This window comes from Condylostylus longicornis, unplaced genomic scaffold (assembly GCF_029603195.1).
Source record: "Condylostylus longicornis isolate FDR11 unplaced genomic scaffold, ASM2960319v2 ptg000030l, whole genome shotgun sequence".
In the NCBI taxonomy this organism is placed as follows: domain Eukaryota; kingdom Metazoa; phylum Arthropoda; class Insecta; order Diptera; family Dolichopodidae; genus Condylostylus; species Condylostylus longicornis.
The window spans coordinates 11,044,608-11,072,226 of record NW_026577999.1 but is presented as its reverse complement, the minus strand read 5'-3'; the positions used below and the strand labels follow the sequence as shown (position 1 = coordinate 11,072,226).

Here is a 27,619-nt window from a genome sequence, read left to right as displayed (position 1 = left end):
AATGATTCCCTTTTATTGATGATGGCCACAACTTTATTACTCATATTAAATTTTACTATAATTTGATTTCATCAGGAAACGTAATTTCAAATAAATTCCTTTGTAATTAAGTCAAAATTGCTACATAAAATCTTCAAATTATTTTTAATGTAAATATAAAATTACTGTTTAATAATAACAATAATCATTTTGCAAAGCATTTAACAATGTTTTCCTAGAATTATTAAATTTGCGATGTTAAAATTTTATGCTATATAAGATTTATCTATAGCTGTAGCCTATATTAATAATTCGGAATGTTGTGGATTTGAAAGTTGTGATAATATTTAATAATTACATAAATGTAGCTTAATATGAATAAATTTCAAAATAAGGGCTTTTCAATAGGATTCTACAAGTGATTCTAACAAGATCAAGAAATGTAATTTTTCTAGAATGAAAAACTCTCACAATGTACTTACTCTTATTAATGAAATTTGTATGAAGTTTAAAAAAGTATGGATCCGCTACGGATGTAAACATGCCTTTGTTTTTAATTTTTTCGAAAAATCTTTGAATATTATTTTATATTGCTCTCTAAACATAAAGTATGTAATAATTCATTATGATAACTCAGCAATTCTAGAATTTTGCTTTTTTTAAAATTGACGTCAATTGAACGAATGCTTTAGATTATTAAAACTTACTTTCAAAATTTAAAGTGCAGTCAAATATGAATTTAAAGATTTTTAAAATATTTTTCATGTAGAAAAAACACTTAATGTATTGAAAATACTTAAAGAATAATTCCGGCTCTCAAATATTGTCTATTTTGTATTTCACATTTTTAAAGTGTCGGGTACCAAATAGAAAATTCCACTAAAATACAACGTTGAATAAATCAATTAAATTCAATCGAAAATAAATTTTAGTGATTCCCAGAACTTTAAAACTTAAATTGAAATATTTATGAATTTAAAAGAAAACGGATACACTTGACCATGTATCAACTCTGTGATACCCTTGTATTTTACATTTGTAAATTTGTACAACGGGAGCAACAGTGTACCGCGACCACGGACAAGAATCTATTGTGCGTCCCACGCCGAGTGCGGGCCATGCCTTAGAAAACACGCTCGAGACCCACCTTCCTGATGAATTCCAGCAACTTGTGAGGACCGCAAGACCGTAACTCCGCCGCCGGTATACCAAAGCCCCCAGCACCGCTCCCTTCTTATGAGTCACCATCACACTCTCTCAGGAGGTGCACCGAAGTCTTTCCATACTACCCACAGAATCTGCAAGTATCCTCATTTTCCAGATCCGGCCAACCGAGGTGTCCCCTAAGCTTGCAGTGACCCGACAAAATACCGATGAGGATTCTCACCTGATTCTTGCTCATCCCTATAATTTTCTTAAATCGCTTCTGGTCATAATGTCCCAGGAGTTCTTTGGCTTGCCGCAGCCCTTGAAGACTTCTCCAGCGCTCCGACCGCCTTCTTTCTGATTCCTTCCTTAATTCCCTACGAATAGTATGTGGTCCGATTCCGCAGAAGGGCTCCGGCCCAACTCATTGAGTTTCTCAAGACAATCTGATACTGCCGCAAAGGATACTGAAAACGACTTCAGCACTCCGATCGCAACCCGGCTATATGACATAATCATCTCCTGTCCCCGACACCATAGGTTCTGAGAATTTGGTTCTTGGCCCAAACACCCCCGCACCCGTTCCATACTGGTTTTTGACCCATCTGCGTACCATCTGGATAACGTGTATTCCCACTGGGCGACCTGAAAAGTCGAGCTCCCAGTCCTTCCTGTTACTCAGCAACGAGGTAAAACTTTTCTCAAAGCTGTACCTCCTTACCACGTATATTTCCTTACACGATAGGAGAACCTCCCCGACAAGACGACCCCGATCTCTCACTCTGATTATTCCAACTCCATTTCTTCCCAACCTTAAAATGGCAACTTTCACTCCCATCTACAACGAGGTACAAAAGGAGTTAGTTCCAAAATTACCTCAATTGCCTCCGTTGGACAAATTCTCATAGCCCCTGTGATGCAGACGCATGCAAATCTCTCCAATTGTTCCAGGTTCTTTCTAGCCGTACTAAGAGCCGTCCTTTTTGCACATGCCACTGCTCCATAAGCCAGGAGCGGCACGATCGTCACGATATACATCCACAACAAGACAGGCTTCCTCCTCGTTACTTCGCAAAAGAAGCTTGGAATCAAATACCAACCCTAGGTATTTGACCTCCGATTTTCTCTCTACAGCCGCTCCGCACAAGTGAATTGTGCGCAGATGCTCCAGCTTTCTTCTCCTAATGAAATGCACCAGGGCCGCCTTGTTACGGTTAAGCCTGTGACCCAGAGAATCGCACTAGGCCCGGGCAACCCGTAGTCACTTTTCTGTGATACTCTTACGGATAAATGATTTTAAATGTCGGAGATAATTAACATGCAGTTTGTTACAACAGTCAACGATGACCATATCATCAAATTCCTTTGTTGAACATTTCAGTTTTGAAGCCTTAATAGTTTTTGAGCTATGAACAAACAGTTTATGAAATTGTATGACAACTACCACAAGCAGTCGAGAATTTTATCAAACTTATGTTATATTTGCTTGTGCAAATTTTCAAAACTATGCAATGAATAATTTCTGAGATATAGTCAAATAAATTTTAAAGTTGTACGAGTATGACAGCTACCTGAACCAGTGCCTTGATCATACCCAGACTAAATAGAGTTCCGATGTTTCCTACATCTAAATCGTTCATAATTTGTAAAAATTTTCTGAGCTTTGTTCAATTAGTTTTTGAGTTACCGCTGTGACGGACGAACAGACATGGTCAAATCAAATCGACTCAAAATTTGACACTGATCAAAAACATACACCTATGAATTCATTATTTCTTACAGTTACAAACGGTAAGACAAATTTAGTATTTTCGAATAGTGCACGAACATACGTACGTATGGGTATAATTACCCCTGCAAATAGAAGTTATAAATATCTTAAAAAGTTATCAAATTCATATAGATTAAAAGTGAAACTAAAAGTTGTTATTTATAAAATTATGAAAAATTCAACTTTGAGTTTTCATGTTACGTATCCTTCAGAATAAGAAAGGAGTTTTCATTTTCTTACTAGTTTTACATATACGTATATATACAAGATATACTTACATAATATATTCGCTTGTTTTGTATCTTACTATTATTAATTTCCCTTTAGGGAATTTAAAAATTATTTTAACTTATGAACATAATTATCATCTTTTAATATGAAGAAAGAAAAACATTAGAAATTTAAAGTTCGTAAAAGTGAATTTAATAAATTTAAAACAAGCGACTTTTTACATAGATCTTCATTGTAGTAAATATACTTAATAGTATAATATACACATACATGGATATAAACGTATACACAAAAGTATGATTTTTATTTGCTCAAGGTCATATTTAAATTTATATGTTAGTATATTAAGTACATTTAGCATAATATTATACAAAATATAATTTTATTATAAAAACTTGGTAAATTTATGTTATGTACTTAATGATTTATATTATTCAGTAAGTACCTATATAATATGTAGAATGGATTTTAAAATTTATTAAGCATGTAATTAACATTTCAAAACTATTTTCGTTTTTCATCATTATAAAATTACATTTTTACTTAATGCGTATTTAAACAGATTGGGTAAAAGACATTAATCACATATAAAATATTTTAGGATGAGTACAATATTTTTAAATGACTTAAAATTTACATAATAAATATAGAAAACTTTTGTATATTTATTTTTTGTTTTACTTTTAAGAAATTTTATAATTTTAATACTTTTGGAATACGGTGCTCATGAAAGGTACGAACATTTGAGGAATGATTTAAAAATTTTTACAAATCTTCTACAGTCCTTCAATTGATTCGCAAAAGTAGAACAACTTCAATTTTCAAGATTTTCACTTTTATGCCCGTACGAACGTATCTCCGAAGGGTATTATAAATTTCCGTCTGTCCGTCCCAACGATAATTCGAAGAATAATTGAGCAAAGCTTATCAAATTTTCACAAATAATTTATAATACGAGTAGTAAATGCCGGAAACCTATTTAAATAGGATTTGATATTAGCGGTGATTCGAGTAGTTTCCCTACAATTCCCAATATTATTTGATTATATAACAGCAATTATAAACATTACAGTAGAGAAATTTTAAGTACAAGGAATAAAATTTTGTTAGGGCTATTATACTTGATAAAACCCATTGGAATTTCTTGATTTGTAGTGCAGCTGCCACCAAACTATTAAAATCATACTGAAATTTTGCATAAACTAATATAGTAAAATGGCCATTATTTCCAATAAAAGTCTTTAAGATCGTATTAGAGTATATGAAACTGCCATATAAGTACAAAAACGCTATAAATGTATATAAAAAACCAGGAGTATGTATTAAACAGTATGACATACTGTATAATTAACATACATCACTTAAAATGATTCATTTGTACGGGAATCACAGAACTGACACTGAAAACTGCTCCAGCATACTGTACAGAATTTTTGCTCTATTAAACATTTGGATAGTGTTGCAATATTGAAATCTAAATCACTGAGCAAAAGTTGAAATGATTATATCGACTATTGTTACGTAAATTTTTGCAAAATTTTGCAGCGAAAAAAAACTTCCATATTTTTTTTAACGACTGAGTCTTGTATAATCTTGCATAATCTTATTCAAATGGCGTTCCATGTGGCCCAACAACGAGAAGTATTTAATATTTTAAAGGACCACGTGTATCAAAACGTTTTGTTCAAGCTTTTGAAAAAAATCTTTTGTTTATTACCTTTAATAAACCTTATTTTATAAACCTTATTTTAAACCTTAATTTATTTTAATTCATCAACTTTTGTTCATATAAGATTTGAATGTGTGTAAGAGCTAGTTGTACTATATCATAAATTTAATATCCTTTGACAAATATCGTAACAAGACATAAAGCTAAAAACAAAATAAAAATATATTGCCTAGAAAAACCTATAAAAATTATTTTTAGATCTCTTTTTTTTTTGCTTTAAGTTACTGGCAATCCACCTATAATCTATATATGCATAGAAAATATTCCTTTTATAATAATAAAATAAAATAATAATCCAGAAAAATATTGAAAATATTAAACCGGAACGAAACTTTATTGTTCATTCTTATTCATAAAGGTATGAAATTCTTTATGAAATTTTTCTAAATGTTATTTTAATTTTTAAAAGAAAAAAATTTCAAAGAAAAATAAAATAATATTGTAAAGGTACATAACTATAAATAATAATTAAATATACTTACATATATATATATATATATATTATATATACATATGCAGGAATAATATGTAAAACAAAATATTATAGTAAACGTGTTTCATAGAACACTAATAATAAACTTGCTTCATAGAAAAACGATCAGACCTGAAAAATACTTATAGAACATTTTTATTATCGCAGTGACCCGATATGAAAAATGAGGAAATTTTATAAACCATAAGAAATTTATTATAATTTATGGTCAAATACGTATACTTTAATGTTAAATTTACAATTATTATAAAACAAAAACTCTGATGTGATCAGCACATAATCGATTATCGGTCCCAAGTAAAAGCTCAATTTCCGAACTTTGATATTCCTAAAAAATTAGCAGATTCTACATTTTAACAATCACACTTAAAATATTAAGTTTAAAAGAATTTTTCTCCGTAAAATTGGCAAAAATGTAAATTCAGTCTTTAGTAAACTTGATTGGAGCTTGATTATTCTTTTTAGTGTTCACCATATAGCCATAATAGAAATTACACGAAAATTTGTTTAATATTACAACAATCAATCCGTAGTGAAGGTCCTGTTCCTGAACTAAAAAGTTGATTAAGCTGCGAAATTACAAAAATTAACGTAAAAACTTATAAATTTTCACCCAAATTTTTTGAACAGGAATTGAGAAACGCAACATAGACAGACAATGCACACATAGACAGAGTGACACCTTTCTAAAAATACATTTTTATTTACTAACGTTTCTTTATGACGAAGCAATTCGTTCCTGTTGAAAATTAAGCATGTGAAAATTGGGAACACTCACAAAACATAACCTCCCTTATTATATACAATAAGGTCGATAGCTCATAGGTAGCAAGTACATAATATGAGAAATTGTTTTTATGCAAAAAAATTTTTAAAGTTCATTTCTTATAATTTGTACAATTGAAAAAATAATTGAATTGAAATTTATAATAACGAATTTAATGATGATAGAAAAATATGAGAGCTATTAATTATTTTGAAATACATAATTATTTCTTAAAAATAAACACTCAGACATTTCCGCCATAGATTCCATTTTAAATATTAATTGAATAAAGTTGGGTCAAACCAATGGTTTGTATTGAAGCACTTTTCCCTTCAACAAGTAAAAATTCTGCTTTTAAATACAGTCTACGAGTATGTATACCTATCACACTATTAAAATTATTTTCATTTATAAACGAAACTATTTCTAGGATTGCATATATTTAGGATGAACCATTTATGCAGTCTTTGAAATAAAGCAAAAATTAATATAAAAAGAGGTTAACATAATGCTCGATTTTAAGGGTTAATTGTGTGAGTTAAGAAAAATTATTATATTTTTTAATGTCATGGAATTTACCGTTAGGTTTTTGCGTTTATAAAAATTTGGAAAAGCTTGCGGTTTCGGAAATATAAGGTGTCAAAAATTCAAATTTTACGAATTTCAAGAGGTGATAACTTGAGAGGGGGTGGAGATGGAAAAAAATTTTCTTCTAATAAAATGAACTATTTGTTAATGTCTAAAAGCTCCTAAAATTTCAAGCTTCTACAGGCTGGGGTCTAGAAGAAAAACGGCATCAAAAATTTGCAAAAAAAGGACTTTAGATAACGGTAAATTTGAACGGCCATTTTGTTTTTCTAAAATTTAACTTTAGTATACCGCGATAGGGGAAGCAAGCTAGTGCCTTTCTGCGTTTGCAAAATTTCAAAAATGCTTATGGTTTCATTGCAACAAATAGTTAAAATAGGCCATTTTTAGTGCTTTGGGGGGGTATAACTTCTAGAGGGGGGGAGATAGGTAAAAATTTTGTTCTACGGAAATAAGTTTCTAGTGAAGATCTATGTACGTATGAAATTTCAGCTTTCTATCTTCAAGGGTGTAGAAGTTTTGTAAACAGACACACGGACAGACGGACGGACGGACGGACGGACGGACGGACGGACGGACAGAGTGAAACTAATAAGCACTTTTTTCAAAAAAATTTTTGGAAAAGTGCTAAAAAGAACACCACTTGTATTAATGTAAAACAAAATATCCTCAATATAAAACTATGTAATTCTATTTGAATAAACTTGGAATGACCTGAGGAACTGATAATTGACTTTTTAGTAAGATTAAACAATACAATTCTAAATTCCACAATATAAGCAGTACAATACGAAAGCAAGCAATACAATACGAAATAATACGAAAAAAAAATTTCTCTGTAAATTTGGTTTTTTGTGATAATCCGATGTAAAACAAATAATAAAATTGTTAATTATCTGATATTATCTATAGAGGGATTTACGATTTTAAAGAATTTTTTCCTTTTACAATGAAACTGATAATGAAACGTTAAATAAGGGAAGCTTGTTGTAACCTATATAATGCACATTACAGTCCGTAGCTTTATTTTCTACCCACATTAATACTTAATTTTTTTTTTGTTATTTTCAAATTTTAATCTCCTGTGAAAAGCACTTTACTTTAAATGTTAAACTAAATGTTATCAAATATTTATCTTTCAAATTGTAAATGTTATAGAAAAAATATGTACAGTTACATTAGTAACTGTTCCAGTAAATGAATACGATAAGGATGATTTTTTTTTTTTTCCTAATTTCAACATTTCAGAAGACAGCAAACTTGAAAAACCATTTAAATTTTCTGATTTTAAACAAAAAAAAACTGAAAGCACTACAGTATACGATTGCTAACAGAAATCTTTACCTCACTAATGCTTTTTGATTACAATTTTGTGTGAGCCTTGAACAAAATAATCACATTGGTGGATAAACGAGATTATTGGAATTGGTATCATCGATAACTTTTGTTTTTTTTCACTTATAATAATCGGTAATTTTTTTGGTATACTGCAAAGTCCTCAAAATACAAACCTATAGCATCTTAAAAATTTAAAGATTAGAATCAACAATTCGATTTCAATTCGCTGAGGATTCCCAAATATTCATCCACATTTTAATATTATAGTTCGAAAGAACATTGGAGCCTTCACAACTCGAAAATCGCCTTACCTCGAAGCTATATGAGTTCCCTTGGACATTGGCATAACTTTTTTTTCTCTTCAACTCGACATCTCCATAACTCGAACTGTTTTAGCGTTCCCGTTCAACTTGGAGTTATAGAAATCCCACTGTATTTACATCAAAATGCAGCGATTGCAGTACCTATAGTGAATTCTAATATTTAGCATAAACGAGCCTATAATGAATACCTACAGTGAATTCTAATAAATTAGTTTTGGATAAAAAAGCCTTCTTACAGAGTTTTTTTGGTGTATACCATAGCATCGACTTTCTTCAGAAGTCGAAATACTATTTGAATGATTTTTAAAGAAATCATCTCTCTTCTTTCGACTTACTTTAAAGTTTCGCTGGACCAATTTCCAAAAAATTCTCCAAACAAAAGTTTTGACGCTGCGCAATGATAATTGATAAACCAACATTTTTAATTCAATTGCAGAAATTCCTTTGAAAATTTTAAATTTTGAAGTATATCCATTTTGTTAAGCAAATGTTACTAATTTGCTAAGTATCTGCATTCTTCAATGAGCGTTTCGCAGCAACTAACGAACAGAAAGACAAACGGATTTCTAAAGAGTTTCCCTATATGTAAGATATTCCATTCGAATGGTAATATTAATTTAGTGTGAGAATTGACAATATTTTAAAAAAAAATTAATGTACTCCAATTTCAAATTTTAAATTTTCTACATTGAACATTGTTTGCATATCAACAAATATGTATCTTTTGATTTATCAAATTTTTATTAAAATAAAAATATGTATATGTATGTATATATAAACAAAAACTATTTATTGTTTCAGCTAGATAAGGATATTAGTGACACAATGAATTTAAGCACAACATAAAAGAAAAATCGCTTCCTTAACATCCTAAATAATAATAAATGTGAAAAGGAAGGTGAAAATTAATGTTGACATAAATTTTCAAATCATCTTGGCTAAAAAAAAAGAAAATCTTCAATAATGACCATAAGTGAAAATCCTCTATGAAATTTCGTTGAGATTGGATTAAGCATTATTGTTTTCTCTTTCTTTTCTTCAGTCTCTAACTCACCTCTTCCCTATGCCTATTTACACTTCTAAATTCAGTTTATATTTTAACAAATGAGTTTTAAGAATATATTCTTAAAAAAACAGAAGCAACGACTTAAAAAAAACAGCAAGCAAAAATAATTTGACATGTAAATTCTTATTTTATTTGCAATTTATTTTACGAATTAATTTTCTCTTTCCGTATTTTGCTTTTTCTTCATCCTGCGATGAAAAGCGAATGGAAATATTTTTGTATGGAGAATTCCGAAATATTTTTGGTTTCTTTGTGTTTTTTTGGGATAAACGGATGTGATAAATTAATGTTAATTTATCTTAGTTACTTAAACGAATTTTACATTTTTATTTCACATTTACTGCCTGCCATACACGGATAGTAAAAAACAACCAAAATAACGCTTAAAAAATGAACATTTTCTTTGGCTTTCTAGTTTTTTTCGTGTATTTATGATGTGATTTATTTTTCCTTGGTAAAAAAGGAAAATAAAAATAATAAGGGTAACGATAATATAATCATGAATTTAGTGTAAATATTTCGATATTTAAATTTTTGAACGGACAACACTTGATCAGAAACATTGTATACAATTTATACTTAATCAGAAAAAAGCCTTATCATTCATCCGACTAAAGGTAAGAAAAATTTGTACAAACTGAAAATACAATAAGTAATGTAAAAATATTTATGGAAAGATCAACAGATCTTCAACAGGCAATTCAATAGAGCTTATATTTTGGTCACGAATGAAAAGATAGGAAAGTTAGTATTGGTATTGCTAAAAAATATTAAGAATTTTTGAAATATCACCAAGAATTTTTGAAATCAAATCATTTGGTATTGTACCATCATGTTAACACCGCGTCTTGCCTTAGTCAATATTATTTATCCATAAGTTCACATAAAAAACCATTGGTTTGGCCATTGATGATTGGACAATTCTTGAAAAATTTGCAAAAAATGTAAAGTATAAGAATGTCATGTTATAAAATTTAAATATATGTATGTCAGTAAAAATTTTAAATTTTCAATCTGAATTTTGTAAATATTCGTCCAATTCAATGTCACAACAAATGGTAGCGATAAATTGAAGTAAATTTCATACTACCCGGTTTGAAAAATCAATTTTTTTTTCAATTTATAAACATTGAATAATGGTAATCTAATCACATTCCATTAGCATAGCTAACATTGACATATTAACTCATTTTCTAAATTTTATCAAAAATTAAAATTTCGTTTTCAATAGAAAATCTACATATTATATAGATGTGTACAGGTTCTGAGTGAAGAGGTCATATAATAAATGACATTTAGATGTCACATAATATTTATTGTATATTATAATTTTAATTTTCTGGAATTCACGAAGGAAAACGTTTGCCGATAAAAAAAAAACAAGAAAACAAAAAAGAAACACGGAAAAGGCGGACGGATGTAAAACAATATTTTTTGTGAAGCATGGGTCATCAACAAAGGCATAATGCGGATGATAAAGAAAAATGGTTTTGTACATATTTTTTTCTCCATCTATAGAAATTTAAGAGAAAAAATTATTTTTTAAGAAAAAATAGTCTTAGTATTATCTATAGAATTTCAATTCTTGAAAATAATTTTAAAGAAAAATTTCTCAAATATTCACCTGGGTATACATAGATATTTAAATAATAAATCTCACCTGAAAAGTAAAAAATTTTTTAGTCTTCAAAAGTATATTACCTAGTGTAGAAAATTCCACCGCAACTCAAATGGAATCCACTTAACCTTTAGCAGGGAGGCCAGGTTCCTGGGTCTAGATCTTGATTCAAAACTGAACTGGAAGTCCAACATTACGGAGAGAGTAAGGAAAGCAACTATTGCGCTTTACTCAAAGAGCGCGAAAGAGCCATCGGAAAAAGGTGGGACTTTAAACCTGAAATAGTCTATTGGCTATACACCGCGGTGGTGAGACCAATCCTGATTTATAGTGCCTGGTATGGTGACCAGCGCTCCGCACAGCTGCGAAGTTTAAACTGATAAGCAAAATTCAAAGAATAGCAATGGTGTGTATCGGTTGGGTGTTATGCTCCACCCCTACTCAGGATCTTGAGATTCTCTTCCATTTTCTGCCATTAGACATACTGAACCGGTAAATGGTGCGGAATCCGCAGTATATGATTCATGACCGCATCTTATAGGACATGTGGCACGAGGGGATATGCTTCCGTTCTTGCGAACTGGAGACATGTGGTGGGGATAATTGATTCTGTTCCTCCTGTGCTCTCAGTCACAAGAACTTTGGCACTTCGATTCCACTGAGGCAGGCCTGGCTGAACGAAGGCAGTTCCGAGGGTGGGTCCGTCCATTTTTACACGGACGGACGGAAACTTGACAACAGCGTACATGAGTAGTCTATTCTGAGCAATTGGATATTGAGCTCTTCTTCCGTCTACCGTCGCGATTGGGGAGGTTTTGCGATGGCTTGGTGGCAGTGTGATATCTACGGGTAACGTCAGTATCTTCACGGAAAGCCAGACCGCAATAAGGGCTTTGGAATCTGAGGTCTCTACATCCAGAACGGTTTTAGAGTGCAGATCGTCTCTCAACCAGATGGCGAGGCAATTCGAGATAAACTTGGTGGTTTGGTTTAGGGTATGGGAATTGTAAGGCAGACGAACTTGCGAGACATGGGACAACCCTCGAGATTTTACCTGGAAAGGAGAACCTGAACATGCCTCTGAAAAACCCAAGTTGCTGCTACGTAAGGCGGCAGTGGTGCGCATCAATCTCATATGGGCAAATGGGACAACGTGTAACGCGACGGGGAAGCTGGAATTTCGTTGCATAGGGAACCTGATATCTCTTCAGCGGGGGGATATCAGTGCTGTCATAGTGGTTCTGGTGGGCCGTTGTCTAGTTGGCGAACATGTAAGAAGGATTAGCTGCCCCCCAAACGATTTCTGTATCACTCACGAGGAGCAGGAGAAAACGTTGAGAAAAGCGAGAGTGCAAACACCGTCATTGAAAAATTCAAAGTTCGAATATGATTTTTTTATTGAAATATCAAAATTTTTTTAAATGAGTAAGCACACATGTAATACAATAATCACCTTTAATAGTGACTCATACATTCATAAAACGTAAATATTAAATATAGAATACTCAAACTACATGTATATGCACATATATACATTAGTTTATGTCTTTGTATAATTGAAAATATTATTTATTGTTTAAAAATCATTTTTAAAAATTTTTCCGATTTTTTAATGTTGTTTCTTTTTTTTTAATTTTTAAGTACCTAAAAATAACTGATTGACGCTAAATCGAATATGTTCTTTTGCCAAAAACTCTTTAAGATTATATTGATGAAATGCTATTATGTATAAAACACGCGTACTTATACAAATATCTTGTATTACAACGTACACTTTAGAATTTTGTAAGAACATATGCCATACATCAAAAATTAAAAAAAGTAATTATATGCAACAAAAAATAATGAGCATATTTTTCTGAAATTTGCTAAGTTGAAAAATATCAATGGTATTGGTCAAAAATTATGTAGAGAAAATTTCTTATAATATCATAGAATAATAAAATTTATGCTTCAAAATTTGAGAAAAATTCGCAAACGATGTTGTTAATTATATGCGAAAAAATTTTTCGAATATTTTTTAGATACATTTTTTTTGAAAATTCAAAAATATTTACATTACTTTTGATAATGTGTCAAAGCTTGATTTAAACTCTTACGATCTCTGCCTCTGCAACTACTGCTAATACCTTTTTCGTTTAAAAGGATTAGATTAAGAAAAAAAGTATTTATTTTAAAATTTTGTTTATTAAGTGATTGCATGATTGAATACGTTTCATAGATTACAATTTTGCCTTGACATTCATTGAATCTAGCAACTAAAGATGAAATAGAAAGAAAAATGAATCTTGCACTTGAATTTATAGATTTCATTTGTTTTTTACCTTTTTTTAGCTAATTTTATTTTATTCATTATTTTGATTTCATTAAAAATTGTTGTTTTTATTTTAATTTTTTATTTATTTGTAGTTATTGTGTGTTTTCTATTTACACAACTTGTTTTAAGGTTAAAATATTTTTTCGTATTTACTTTTTTTTTAAGTTTTTTTGCATTTGTTTTCCGTCTTCTTAGTTTAGCTTACGTTTAATTCTCAATAATTTTATTTTTGTTTTAAAAAAACAAAATGTTTGTTTAAAACTCTTTTAAGAGAATGCATAAATTTGAATTTATAATTAAGATAATAAGGTACAAAACTTGAAGCATTACCAACGTATATAAATTGAATTAAAGGGTCCCTCGTGAATAAAGTGAGAACCAAGCAGTTTTTAATTTTTCAACTTTTTATTAATTCAATATTTTTAAGGGATAATAGCCAGGTGAGAAAGTATTTAACATAATGTCGATAAATAATTGGTTCATACGCCACATACAAGTTATAATGAATCGATCATAAATAATGATAATTAAGTATTATAACAAATTGCAAATATATTTTATAAGCAATCAAATTAGACCTATAATTGAGAATTATAACAATTTGAAACTTCAAAAATTGTATAATCTTATAATTTCGAAAAGTTATACCCGCTATGCGGTATAACTTTTTATAACTGCGAAATTATAACTTTTCTATTATTCCGCTATGCATAAAACAGCTAAATACAATAACTTAAAAAAAATTTCCAAAATTCAAAGTTTAGTGACAACACTCATAAATATAACTGTATAACGAGATAAATTTAGAAAAAAAAAATTGTTTATCACTGTCATACGATAATTATTATTACACCTGCCCATTTTCGAAATATACACTTATAAACACAAAGTAATAATTGTGTAGAACAATATTGAACAATTACCGCCATAATTATACTGTAATACATAAGTATATGTAGTTGCTTCATATATACACACTCGGCTACATTATTTTACGACTTATTTATTATGTTATATTTAAATTATATTTTTGAATGATTTCGATGCTAACGTTCAAATGTTTTTAAATATGTAATTAAAATTTTAAGAAAAAGTAAATAACATAAAATATTAAAAAAATTTGAGGATAAATAATAGACACTTTACAAGTGATGCTTTAAATTGTCATATTACATTTATAATTAACATTTTCGAATCATAAATTTTATTGAATTTAATCGATTTGCATACACGTCGTACAAATTTTATGTGTAACTAAACGTACATTTACTTGCGTCAATGCACTTGCGTGCCAACCATTGTATACAATTAAAGCACATATTACGTACCGGACAAATTTTTCAAAATCTTGAATTCTTAACATTCCCTTATAATGCAAACAGTTTAGTTTAATATTTTTAATTTCTAAAATTCCTAAAAAATTCTGATATATATATGTATATGTAAATTTTTAAAAGAAAAAATGTTTATAATATTTACTCATTTAGAAATTTTTGTTTTCAAATTAAAAATAATTTTTTTAAGCAAAAATAATATTCAAATTTTAAAGAAAGGGATGCAAAAATAGCTACAAACTAAAATATCTTATTTAATTCAATCTTACGGATGGACAATTTAACCTCAATCTCTATAAAGGATTCTATCCACTGGTTCACGTAAAATTAATATATGGAATAAGCAACAGAGCGTTCATAATGCTTCGGATCAAAATAGAAAATAATTATGAAAATGGACAAAAAAAAAATTTTTTTTAGATCACCAAACATTTTTCACTGTTGTTCTAGTTATTACAAAAAAAAAAAACACGTCCACTTAAAATAATTAAAATGCAACCTGATTTCATATGAAATTTCTTAAAAAATGAAATGATTAAAGTGAATTTCTTCCACACATCATTCATATTCATTTCAGCTTTATTAAAGATAACAGATAAGGTCGGAATACAATACGTTATAGAAGAGCTTACACATTTTAATCACTAAACTGAAAATAATCAAGAATTTTATTCTAAGTACACAATAGTATTAACTTTCATTAAAGGATTTTAAATTACAGCCTTTTATTTCGAACTTTTTACATTTCTAGAGCATTTAATATTTGAAAATCACAGTTCTTAAGCACAAACAATCTTTTGCGCTACGACTTCAATAAAAAACGCCATTATTTATTTTTCATATATAAACAAAAAAATTAAAAATCTAAACAAATTTATAAATTCACTAAAATTAAAATGTTTGTTACTATATAGCTTCTCTTTCCCGTTGAGATATTTAATTATAAATTATTGAAAAAGTTTCAAATACCATTCATATTTTCAATTTTAATTGTAAACACTTAATATAAGCTATTCATGAATTCATATCAAAGTTAGTAAAATCAAAGTCAACAAAGTCAAATAAATATAATCATCTAAAGTTTGTTTTATTTAAAGATTTCGTCATCGTGCCATTAACCTCTTATATTAGAATTCTATTTGGGAAAATACTTGGTATGAAGCGGGCCGACATATTTTCTGAACCATATAAATTCGAGGAAGGTTTGGTATTTTGGAGTGAAACGATAGAGTGAATCCGCCTGAACAAAAATACTATGGCTAATTAAAATTTTATTTTAAAATCCTTTTTTACAGTTCAAAAATTCTTATTCTACTTTCTAGCCACTCTTTCCCCTAACAGATTGCACATATCATAAATATTTTCATATATTACAAGTATACAAATATTCATTAAATAAATTAATTAGCGATGATAAACAATAATTGTTTTGTGAATTAATGATATCCACGTAAAAATAATGCCGAAATTAATGAAAATTTAACAACAATACAGTTAATAATTAACCTCCGTATACAGTAAACAAATATATTGAATTAGATTTTAATCGTCGGTTAACATTTATAAGAGTGAAAATATTTGTATACTTAAAATAATTGATTGGAATTTTTATGATCATGCTAAATAGAATGTGTTATTTAATATTTACTCTCATATTTATCATTTTCATGATTTTTTTACATACGTTGAATATCCAGAATTATCTATGTGAATTCTAGCTATATTCATTTGTGTGTACACACGCTTACATAAATATAAATTATATGCAGCTTGTATATTATATAAAATTTGATGAACCAAAAGTTCAAAGATTAAAAATGTGTTAAAAGTTTTTATTTATAAAAGCAACACAGTTAAATTTACAAAAAAAAATTTCCATTACTGTAAATTATATGGTGTTTAACTTGTCTATAATTAAAATAAATATTCTCCAGTAAAATCAAACAAAAATAAATATCTTAATTATTATTTTATTAATAAAATATTTTATTTATTATAATTGGTTTATTTGTGTGTACATACAAATATAAAGGCAATAAGTATGTATAAAGAACTTTTATTCATGAAATTCAGCCGAATACTATAAATGTGATGTCATAACATAAAGCGATTCTGATAAATAAGTAGTAAATAATTTCTTAGAATCCTCCAATTAACTACGAGTATTAGAATATAAAGACATTAACACATTTCTGTTATATGATTAGAGTTTCGTACCGAAACTTCCAATGATATAAGGATTCTAAAAATTAATATGGTATTAAAGTAAACCCTAGCTTATTTATCCGGTTGAGGTTCGATGTCAAGTTTAGACAACCGATCCAACAATGTTTTACACAATTTTGATGCTCAAAACGATAACATTATTTATGTAAATTTTTATTTCTTAATAATCTTGAATATGAGCAATTACTCTTCTAAATTTTTAAACTTAATTTCTTGAAAATTTCAAAATCTTATACCTATGGGTGTATTATCAATAAACAGCTCATGTGATCTACGTAACAATAGAACAAAAAGACTATAAAGTTTCTTTTTAACTTGAATTTAATATTTATATTGTAAATCCCGGTCCGACACGAAAATTCTTAAAATCCAACTTCAATATAGATGAAATATGAGTTATACGTGAAATTAGCTGTAGCTCTCCGAAATTAAAATAGAAAAATACAATTGCATGTCGCAACGGTTGTGTGTTCCACAAGATCCCGTCTAAAATGATAAATTTAAATTCACCAACCTTCAATTAAAAACTTAAAAATTGCATGTTACTTTACACTTGCAACGGACATTTACCCATACTTATTGTGTGCTAAAATTGAAAATTCATTTTCTCCATATTACCTAATATATCATTATGAGGCCCCTAATTACTATATTCTGCAAAAAGTTTTAGAAGCATTTTTCCTCTCGTTCAAATAAAAAAATATGAAAAATATCATTAAATTTTTGAGGTCAAGAAAAAAGAACGTTGAATGTAAGAATAAAAAGAACCCCTAAAATTAAAAAATTTAATTTTTTAAAAGTAATTTCGTAATTTAATTAAAAAAAAAAAAATATTCTTCTTAGACTTTGTTTGGTTGATGTTTTTGCAACTAGATAATTAAAAATAGAAATTTATTCAGAATAACACAGAGTAATGGGTAAGATTACTTTTAATTTTCAAATTCAAAAAACAAAAGAAGTGAATATTTTCCAGGTTATTTACCATAATCACTAAAAACAAAAGAGACATTTTGAAAATATGTAGATTATATATACATGTACTTTCAATTAAAGGATTAGAGTTCTGGAGGGTTTTGTAAAAAATTTATGTCGCGAATATAAAAATAAGAATTTAATCAAAATGAGAATGACAATAACATCAAATTCATTTTAATTTCAAAAAAAAAAAACGTACACTTTTTGTATAGGGTAAATCTTAAAACCAGAACGTGTCATAATACACATGTGAAACCCTCATTGTTAAAACAAGTATGCACGAGTAACAACTGCAAAGATAAAAATTTTTCCATTTTGTATTGTTTTACTTACATGCCTACATACATGCCCATTTAAAAATATTCATTTTCATATACAATTACGTAGTTAACTTTTTTAAGGAATGAACTTTTATTCAAATTAATTTTAGTTTTATGAAAATAAAATTCTAAGAAAAAAAATTATAAATTTTAGTTTTTTGTATATTATACATTATGAAAATACGCAGATTTTTAGTAATGCCCATACGTAATCCAAAAAATTAAGTCATTTCGTACTTATTTTTGAGATTTTTTGGATTCCTTCTTTTTCATTCTGAGTAACACATTAATAAGAGTGACTCGTTCTTTTGACATATTCTCAAAAATTAGTCCCATTCTTACTCTCCGTTCGTTTATTCCGTTTGTTGACAGAATTTGGAATATAATACACAAATGTATCTTAATGAATCTGACCAATGGTGCAGTGGTTATTGCACTGATCCTTTAACCGAAGGGCCTCCGGTTCATAATTGCACTTAATATTATATAGCTTAATATACAGCATTATGAAATAAAATGTTAATATAAAAGTAATTGCCCATAATATTCGATATTAAATAACAACAAAAAAAAACAATAAAATCTTCAATATTTTAATTAAAAGATAAAATTGCGGCCTTCTGGTCATCACCTAGTTAATTCAATAACAGGTGAAGTAAGGAAAAAAAAATACCTTAGTGAACCCATTATTCAGAAAAAGTTGAGCTTTTAAAAAACTGAAAGACAAGCATTATTTCAAAGATAAATGTTTTTTATCATAAAGAAATTATAAAGAGCGTCAGTTTTTCGCTAACTTTCAGTATGATTTCGCTCAACACTGTTACTCTGATGAATATCAAATTTTAATAATTAATGTTATAAGAATGAATAATGTTATAAGAATTTTTCATGTGCTTCCCTTTTTTCACAAACTAATACTCACAAAGTTCACTATTTAGTTCATTTTTATACCATGAACTTCCTAAAGGGTTTAATAACTTTGGTATGGAGTTTATAACTACTTGAAGGAGTCATCTGCGATATGGACATATATATTTTTGCTCAGCGTTAAATTCTGCGTTAATTTAGACATGTCCGTCCGTCACAAGTTGTTTCTTTTGCGCCAAGGACGAACCCTATTGTAATTGGACAAATTCGGACAACCGGGGAGCCGCCAGACAACTCAAAGAGTTTATTTTAAATATCTCGAAAACTAATAAAGCTATAAATATAAAATTTTGTATATATGTGTCCAAATTTATTCTACATATGCTCTAAAAATTTTTAAGAGATAGCTGCAAAGAGTCGGGTGCCTGCCATACAACTCCAAAAGCAAATTTTTTTTATTCGGAAATATAATAAAGTCAGATTCATGAAACTTGGCAGTTGTACGTTCAATTATAGATCAGATATATTTGCGAAGTTTTAATGGAATTGCTTGACAGGTTCGGGTACCCGCCATACAACTCCAAAGGTTAATTTTAAATATTTGGAAAAATAATAAAGTCAGATTCATGAAACTTGGCAGTTGTGTGTCCAGTTATAGGTCAGACATGTCTGTGAAGTTTCTATAGAATGGTTTCACAGGTTTGAGTAATTGCTATACAACAACGAAAGGTGCAGGGTATAATTCAATCGGTTTATACCGACTGAAACATTTTTACTTGTTTTTGTTCTTTTTATCTCAGAGCGTATAAATTTACTAGAACTTAAAATATCATTGTTATATACATAAACAATTATTGATTCCAATTTTTATCAAAAATTTTAACCTATACTACTTAAGTGTATTATTTCATGTATTATGTGGTTTTTATAAAATTAGGAGTATAAAGTAAGAAACCATAAAATCGATTGTTATACAAAATTTTAAGTAATAATTGCAATAACTAAAATGCTTCATAGAACTATAATAACACCATTCATAATATTTTGTATTTAAATAAAAACAAATCTGATTTCCTTTGAACAACAAATACAAAAATATTTTTCTAAAATAATTTCTTCTTAAATCAATTTTCAATATTAATAATTAAATAAAAGATAGGAAAAAAATAGGAAAAAATAAAAATATAAAATAAAATTTTTAAAATTAAAAACAATTAAAATTTGGTAACATTTTATATAGGTTTCCGATTAATCAAAATCTAGCATATACTCAAATTCAAATTTATTTTATTATTATAATATTTTTCATTTTTAATAATTCAATTTATAGTTTTAAATAATATTATGCAATAATATTAGTAAGTACACAATATATATATTTATATTTTAATTGCATTTTTAAATATGCATAACGAAATCTCATAAAAATTATTTTTAAGAATTTTCCAAGTAAATATTGCATACATATACTCGTATATGTAGTATATGTACATAAATACAAAATTATATTGCATTGGGATATATTTATGTAGAGGAACACGTATGCAATATATGCAGTTTATTATACTTATTATATATAGCTCTATACAAATTTATATATATATAGTATATATAAGTATATCAAGATAATTTATTTTTAAAACAATAATTAAATTTAAGAATTAATGATAAAATTTTTTAATACAAAAAATATTTTCTATTTTGAAAATATTCATAATAATGGAATAAAATTTTTAATTTATAATACCTTATATAATAATTAGTATAACCATCCTGTAGTAACTCCTTATTATATTACTTTACCACATTCTTATTATATTTAGTTTGAAGGAATATATCAAAACCCCAAAAATTTTTTAATGCTATAATTTTATGATAATATGTTCTTATAATATATATAATATTTATTAAGTAATATTTAAATTAATCTGATTTTTTTAATATAATACTTAATCCAAAAAATTTATGTATGCTCACTATAATACTCGTAATTGTTATATCATACTGAATTTTTGATTGATTGATTGGAATTTTATGATATTGTATAGGTAAACAGAGATATAATTTCAATTGAAAAATTTATTTAAAATTTTCATTTTTTAATTTAATTATTCATTTTTTTATAAATTAAACACTTCAATATTATCAAATATTTTAAAATTCCAGTTAAGAACAATTAAATATTCTATTTATACATTATTATATACTTATTAAATTTTTATTTACCACACAAACAAAAAAAAATATTAATTTTTTTCCTCATTTTATATTCGATTTATTTCATTATTATAAAATTTTTAATAATTTAATCTGTAAATTTATGAATGATTTACTTAATAATTTAAATTTATTTACTATTTTTCATTTATTTACTCATTAATTATTTGGTATACTTATGATATACATATATGCATTAAATTTTTTTTCCAATATTTTTTTTTTAAATTAATTTAAACACTTTATCATATTTATATGTGAATCAACAATTTTATTATTTTAATTAATTAGTAAATGGATTCACTCAATTTAATTTTTAATATTTTTTTTTTTTTGGGATTTTCTTTTAATTCAATTAAATTATTAATTGAATAAATTTAATTTTTTTCAATTAATTATAATTATATTTCACATGGAGATTATTTTGATCTCAATTTTAAAAATTTTTTCTACACCATATGGAAATTACCATTTGAGATTTTTAAAAAATCAATTATATTGGGTTGATTTAAGAACATAAGACTTAAAATTATAAGTAAGTAGATATTTTAATTTAATTTTTAAAATTTTTTTTTAAAATATTTAAATAAATTCACACTTTTTATTATTCTCAAATAATTTTTATTTAATTTTTCATAATATACTCAAGGTAAGATTTTATAAAATAAAAAGTAATAATTTATTTTTAGTGTAATTATTGTTTTTTCAAAATTTTTTAAACTTTATTTATTTTAATTTTAAAACTCAAATTTCAAAATAGTGAATTTAATTAATTTTTTTTTTTTTATTTTTATTTAAATATAATAATTTCAAATTCAATGAATATTCTTAACAAAATTTTGTTATTAAAACGATTTTTAATTGTTTTTTTTTTTTGCTTTGCACTTTTTAACACGTCCAAATGCAACGAGCCGCTAATAAGAACTGATGTGAAAATGAAAGAATCAAAACAAATAAATCTAAACAGAATCCGATGTAGAATGTTAAATTTTTTTTTTGTTCTCTTGCTTTTTTATTTAAATTTTCTTTTATATTATAAGTATTTTTTACTTTAAGTATAACAAACAGATGAATTTTAACATAATGTATACCTATGCAGATACGAGTAGCAAATATATGAATATTACATATTTTCATAAGGTAGGTAGGTATGTACATTTTATGTAAATTAATTTATATTGTAAATATCAACAAACCGTATTTTAATTCTCATTCACAAATTTAACATTACATTAACATTATTTTTAACATTAAAAATTTTTTTAAATTTTACCGATAACAATGTATGTTAATGTAATATTGTTATTTGTTATAAATATATATTTATATAACAGTAAAAAATGTTAAATTTGAAATATTTATATTAACTGTTACCTGTTGAAATTTTTATTTTGAATTTTTTGTATTTTTCATGCTCTTCTAAAGAAAAATGCATGAAAGAAAAAGAAAGAACAATTTTACAGATTATAATTTACAGAATAATTTTCTCGAAATAAATGTAGGTGTACAGAACAGATTTATATGAATTTATTTACACATTAAATTACATATTAATTTTGCTTTTGATAAGAAAATTCTTGCAGATTTTGTAGAAAATTTTATTAATAAAAAATGTATAATAATAATTCGATTGACTTATCACGTGTGTTTTGTAGAAAAGCTCTTTCATTAAAATGTAAACAGAAATTTTGTTTTAATTATGAAAAGTAAAAAATGAAAATTTATTTAGAAAGTAATAGATATATACATACATTATTTTCCTTGACCGTGAATACTTCTAAATGCAAAACAAAATGAAGAAAAAAAGAAAAAGTAAACATAAAGAACCAAGTTCATGAAGCATTAAATATACAATTACAATAATATGGGTTAGATGAAATTACAGATTTTTAATTTGAATTTAATTTCATCTGAACATTTATTATGTAAAATTTTTTTTGTGCTTATGATCTTATACGATGTACTTTAAATAGCTTAGGGATCAAATTACGGAACATTCACTAATAAGATGTCAAATTGGTTATTAAAATTACCACACAAATATCTTCTTAGTAGTTTACTAGCAACAATAATTTGCTGTCGTGTCAGCTTCAATATTCGTAAATATATTGGCTGGTAATGACGTATATAAAATTATTCTTGGAAAATTTTGTGAAAATAATAATTAATATTTGACCTTAATAATAACCAAACTAAAATTATTTAAAATTAAATTTATTATACGACATAATTACAGTACCTATCGCGTAGATTTAGTAGATTATGAACTCTTAAAATCCAAATTTATAATTTACATGAATTTACATATTGTTAGCGTACATACTCATAATATTATTGTACGACAAGTACACCAATAATATTTAAATTTAAGTATACCAAATCTATAATTTATCAAGTCTCTATATGCACCTTAAAAATCTCCCTTGGGGTGATAAATGTCTCGACGGGGAATATTTTTTTACATACATATATTATATGATCGTACTACATATTATATATACAAATTAAATTAATCTATGTATGTATATAAAAATATATTTATTATGTAAATGGAATATTGTTCATTTCTAAGGAACTTGTACATCATACTAATCAATATATTTACAAATTCGATGTGGGTATTCTGTAAGAGAGAATAAACAAAAATTAAAGCAAAGGAAAATGAATTAAAATATCTTCTAGCTAATTAAATGTTTAAGTGTTTTAATGTAACTAACTGTACATTTTACAATTTAAATCATGGTACAAAAATATATTTATATACATATATAAAAAATCTCAATTTCCGATAAAAATTTTCTGCTTTAAAATCGATTAGAGATTATATTATCGAATTTAAAAAAATTTCCAGTAAAATTTCTGATTTAACCGTAATGTAATAACTAAGTCAAAAAAAGTGTGGCAATAATGTAATTTATTTGTGAGAAACCCTGCAATTTATCGCTAAATAATTTTGTCATGAGCTCTTAAAGGTTATGATTGCTTAATTTTGAAATAAAAGTTTTAAAAATATTTTCTTAATTTTTCAACGTTACGTTTATAATTACCAAGCACTGTTATTAAATACTTCCTCGATATCACTGTTCCCATATTATTCAAATATAAAACTAAGGTGTTTTAAACATTATTCCATAAGTTACTTGAGATTCTATTTTGCATTCTATTCATTCTAATCAGATTTTATTGAATTGAGTAATCAAAAAATATTTCTCTAAAAATATTGGAAATATTTTTTGGTGAATTTTGCATTTTCTACTTTTCATATTGTGAATTTTCAATCATTAATTTGATATTTAATTTTTTTCTAAATATTTATTAAATTTGAAAACTTTATAAATAAAATTAGATTTTTTTTTTAATTTTTGATTGTTTTTTTTTTTTAAATAACAAGCATTTTAGATTAAAATTATCTGTTTTTTATTGGGAAAATTCTTTTCAAATTATGATAAAATTTCTTTCATCAGAATTTTAAAAAATTAAAACTACAAAATAAAATCTCATATGAATGAAATTCAGTTATACACATGAAATGAAATAATCAATATGCCAATATTCTTGAAGTTTAATATTTATTTGATTAGAATATTTGGCGATTTTATTATACTTCGAAATATCATTATAAAAATATAAGAGCAAATTCTTAGAATCAATGATATCGACGTTTCCTTCCACTGTTATAAATATCTATGAAATAATTTAATATATTTCAAATTTCATTCTTCATACAATGTTGAAGTTAAGTGTATTTGAAATACTTCAAATAATACTGGCCTTAGCAAAATCTGCGCATATGGAACCATTCCTTCTCTAAATTATCTACATTTCCTTACTAAATTCATAAATATATTTTTAGAATAAAAAATAAAATCATTCAAAATTCTATATTCCCATTCATATGTATCATTTATATAACACCAGGTGTCGTCACTCATATTGATGCTTCTCTCATTATTTTTTATATGAAAACCATATATAATCAAATTGTTTTAAAATTTTACACAACAAGTTTTAAAAGAGCAACATAACAAATGGTTCAACTCAAAATTATTTATCAAAAACAAAAAAAAACAATTGATTTGTTTGTTTCCAAGATAATTATGAAAATAATTAAAAAATTATTTTACGATTTAATATTTTTTTTTGTTACTGTATTCGGGCACACTTTTAAAGTAATTTAGATGGTTCTTAAGTTTAAGAACTAGTATACTATTTTAGGAAGATCAAATATAAACCAAACATGTAATTGCAATTTTTATAAAAAGCAATTCCCCGATAATTTAATCACGCCACCGTTACTCAAGTAGTAGATAATTTCGAGTCTAATTTGATGAGTTAAGAATTTTTATTAATTTGACTACTTCCTTCATTAATATATACAATCTATCTAATTAATACCGGAAAAATTAAAACTTTTATAATCGATAACAGCGTATCACCTTAGAATTTTCAATAACTAATCTTTAATATGCTTGTATCACCCCTTGATAACAAAAAAAAAATAATTATTTAATTTGTTATAAAAACTTATTAAAGTAATAGTTTTTCAAATAATCAAAAATCTTTAAGTATTCTCAAAGGACTGAAGTTAATACTCGTTCTTAGATCACTTATCGTATTATAACACCCACATTTATTTTTTTTAATTTTAAAATAAATCAATTACTTCGGCAAATTTTTTGACTTAGGCAAATTAAACCGTCATATCAACCACATTATTGCTTTCGAAAACAAAGCAAAACAAAAGACTTGATTTTCCAAAAATAAATCTGATTAAATACTTTAACATTTTACCATACTAAATAACGGCTATAAAAAACCATAATAAAGATACGACCAAAGCCAATCAAACTTAAGAGGTTAGGGCTTACTCATATACATTATCAAATATAGTTTATTCAACTTTAAATTAAAAATCGAATGTTAAAATTCTTATTATTTTATTGTATACGATTTATCAAAAATTTAACTTCATTGGCGGCACAAATTTCAGTAGAATTCAGTAAAATTTAAATACAGGTGCTTTTAATTTTTTTTATCAATTAGATTTCATACAAATTTCATTGATTAGGGGCAAGTATTGTCAAAGTAACAACGACTCTCAAACTTTTCTAATTTTCACATATATTGTTATTTATATATTTTCAAGTCAGTTTCCTAGAAATATTTCTCAAAAGTGTGCAAATATTTTTTATTCAATGCTAGTTTTAAAAGTTTAAGAGTAACTGATTTTTAAGATTAAATTTTTTTATTATACTAAAATTGTGCCTAAATAACAAATAAAACAATATAAATACTTTTTTGTTTACTCAACGCAAAACTTATTTTGCTTATCAAGTTTACTCACTCATACTTTGCTTAAAGTATTTATTACACTATACCGTTATTTAAGAATAACGGCATAACGGCACCGGTAATTCAAGTATAATTTTTTTTAGCTTAACACTAACAATATTGCAGCTAGTATAATATTAAAATCTCTGTAAAGTAGAGAAACTTTGTATCTGACGAAAGGGCAGTGGTTATGTCACTGGTTCTTAAATCGAAGGAAGGCAATAGACACAAAATTTTTTGGGTTCTGGAATAGCCAAAAACTGATTCAGTGTTTTATTGCAAAATCGTACTCAACATATTTAGGTTAATTTTTCTTTCAACAGAAATGTTAATAATCTAAATTTCCGCATGAGAATGAGAAAGATCTATAATAGATCTTTCACGCCTCTTTACATTTAGAAACATTTTCCATTTGATCCAATTCAGGCGAAAGTAAAATGGAATCATTTGATCTTTTTTCCGTCGAAATTAAGTCAAAACTCATGTACCATGAACAGGATTTTTTTTTTTTATATTGACACGGAAAAAAATGCCTTTAAAAGATTGGTGATATGTGTCGATCGCAATCGTTTATTTTCCGGTATATTGCCATCAAAATTTGGTTGATGATGAGGAATTGAGTAGTCGATTAATCTTCAAAATGGAAGGATTTGGTATCCTTTCAGTTACTCTCACTAAAATTACGTAAAATCACTCTGATGTGGTGTTACAAAAAAAGTCGCAGAGGGTAGTTAAACGCGAATTAACGAATTAAAACAACGATTATTAAAAAAATTAAATACATACATAAATAGAATATGCAATGTTCATCGTATATCCACAATAATAAAACAATAACAAAGATTCAATGTCCATTTCCTGTAAATCGCAGACAATTTAAATTTATTACGTGTATTATTCACAGAAATTGTAAATAAGCAGCAGGTTGTCCGTACAACCACATTGGAAACTCATTTATTTTACAAAAATTTTTAAATATGCTAA

General features: G+C 26.7%; 1 protein-coding gene across 1 annotated transcript in view; it reads right to left on the bottom strand.

Annotated features, from left to right (window-relative positions):
- The window catches only part of LOC129608179 (uncharacterized), a 58,412-nt gene extending 37,220 nt beyond the window's left edge, over positions 1 to 21,192 (bottom strand). Inside the window, exon 1 of the mRNA XM_055519534.1 lies at positions 20,835 to 21,192. The gene's annotated coding sequence lies outside the window, so the exon portion shown is untranslated. The remainder of the gene's footprint in view (positions 1 to 20,834) is intronic.
- Between the last annotated feature and the right edge of the window lie 6,427 nt (positions 21,193 to 27,619).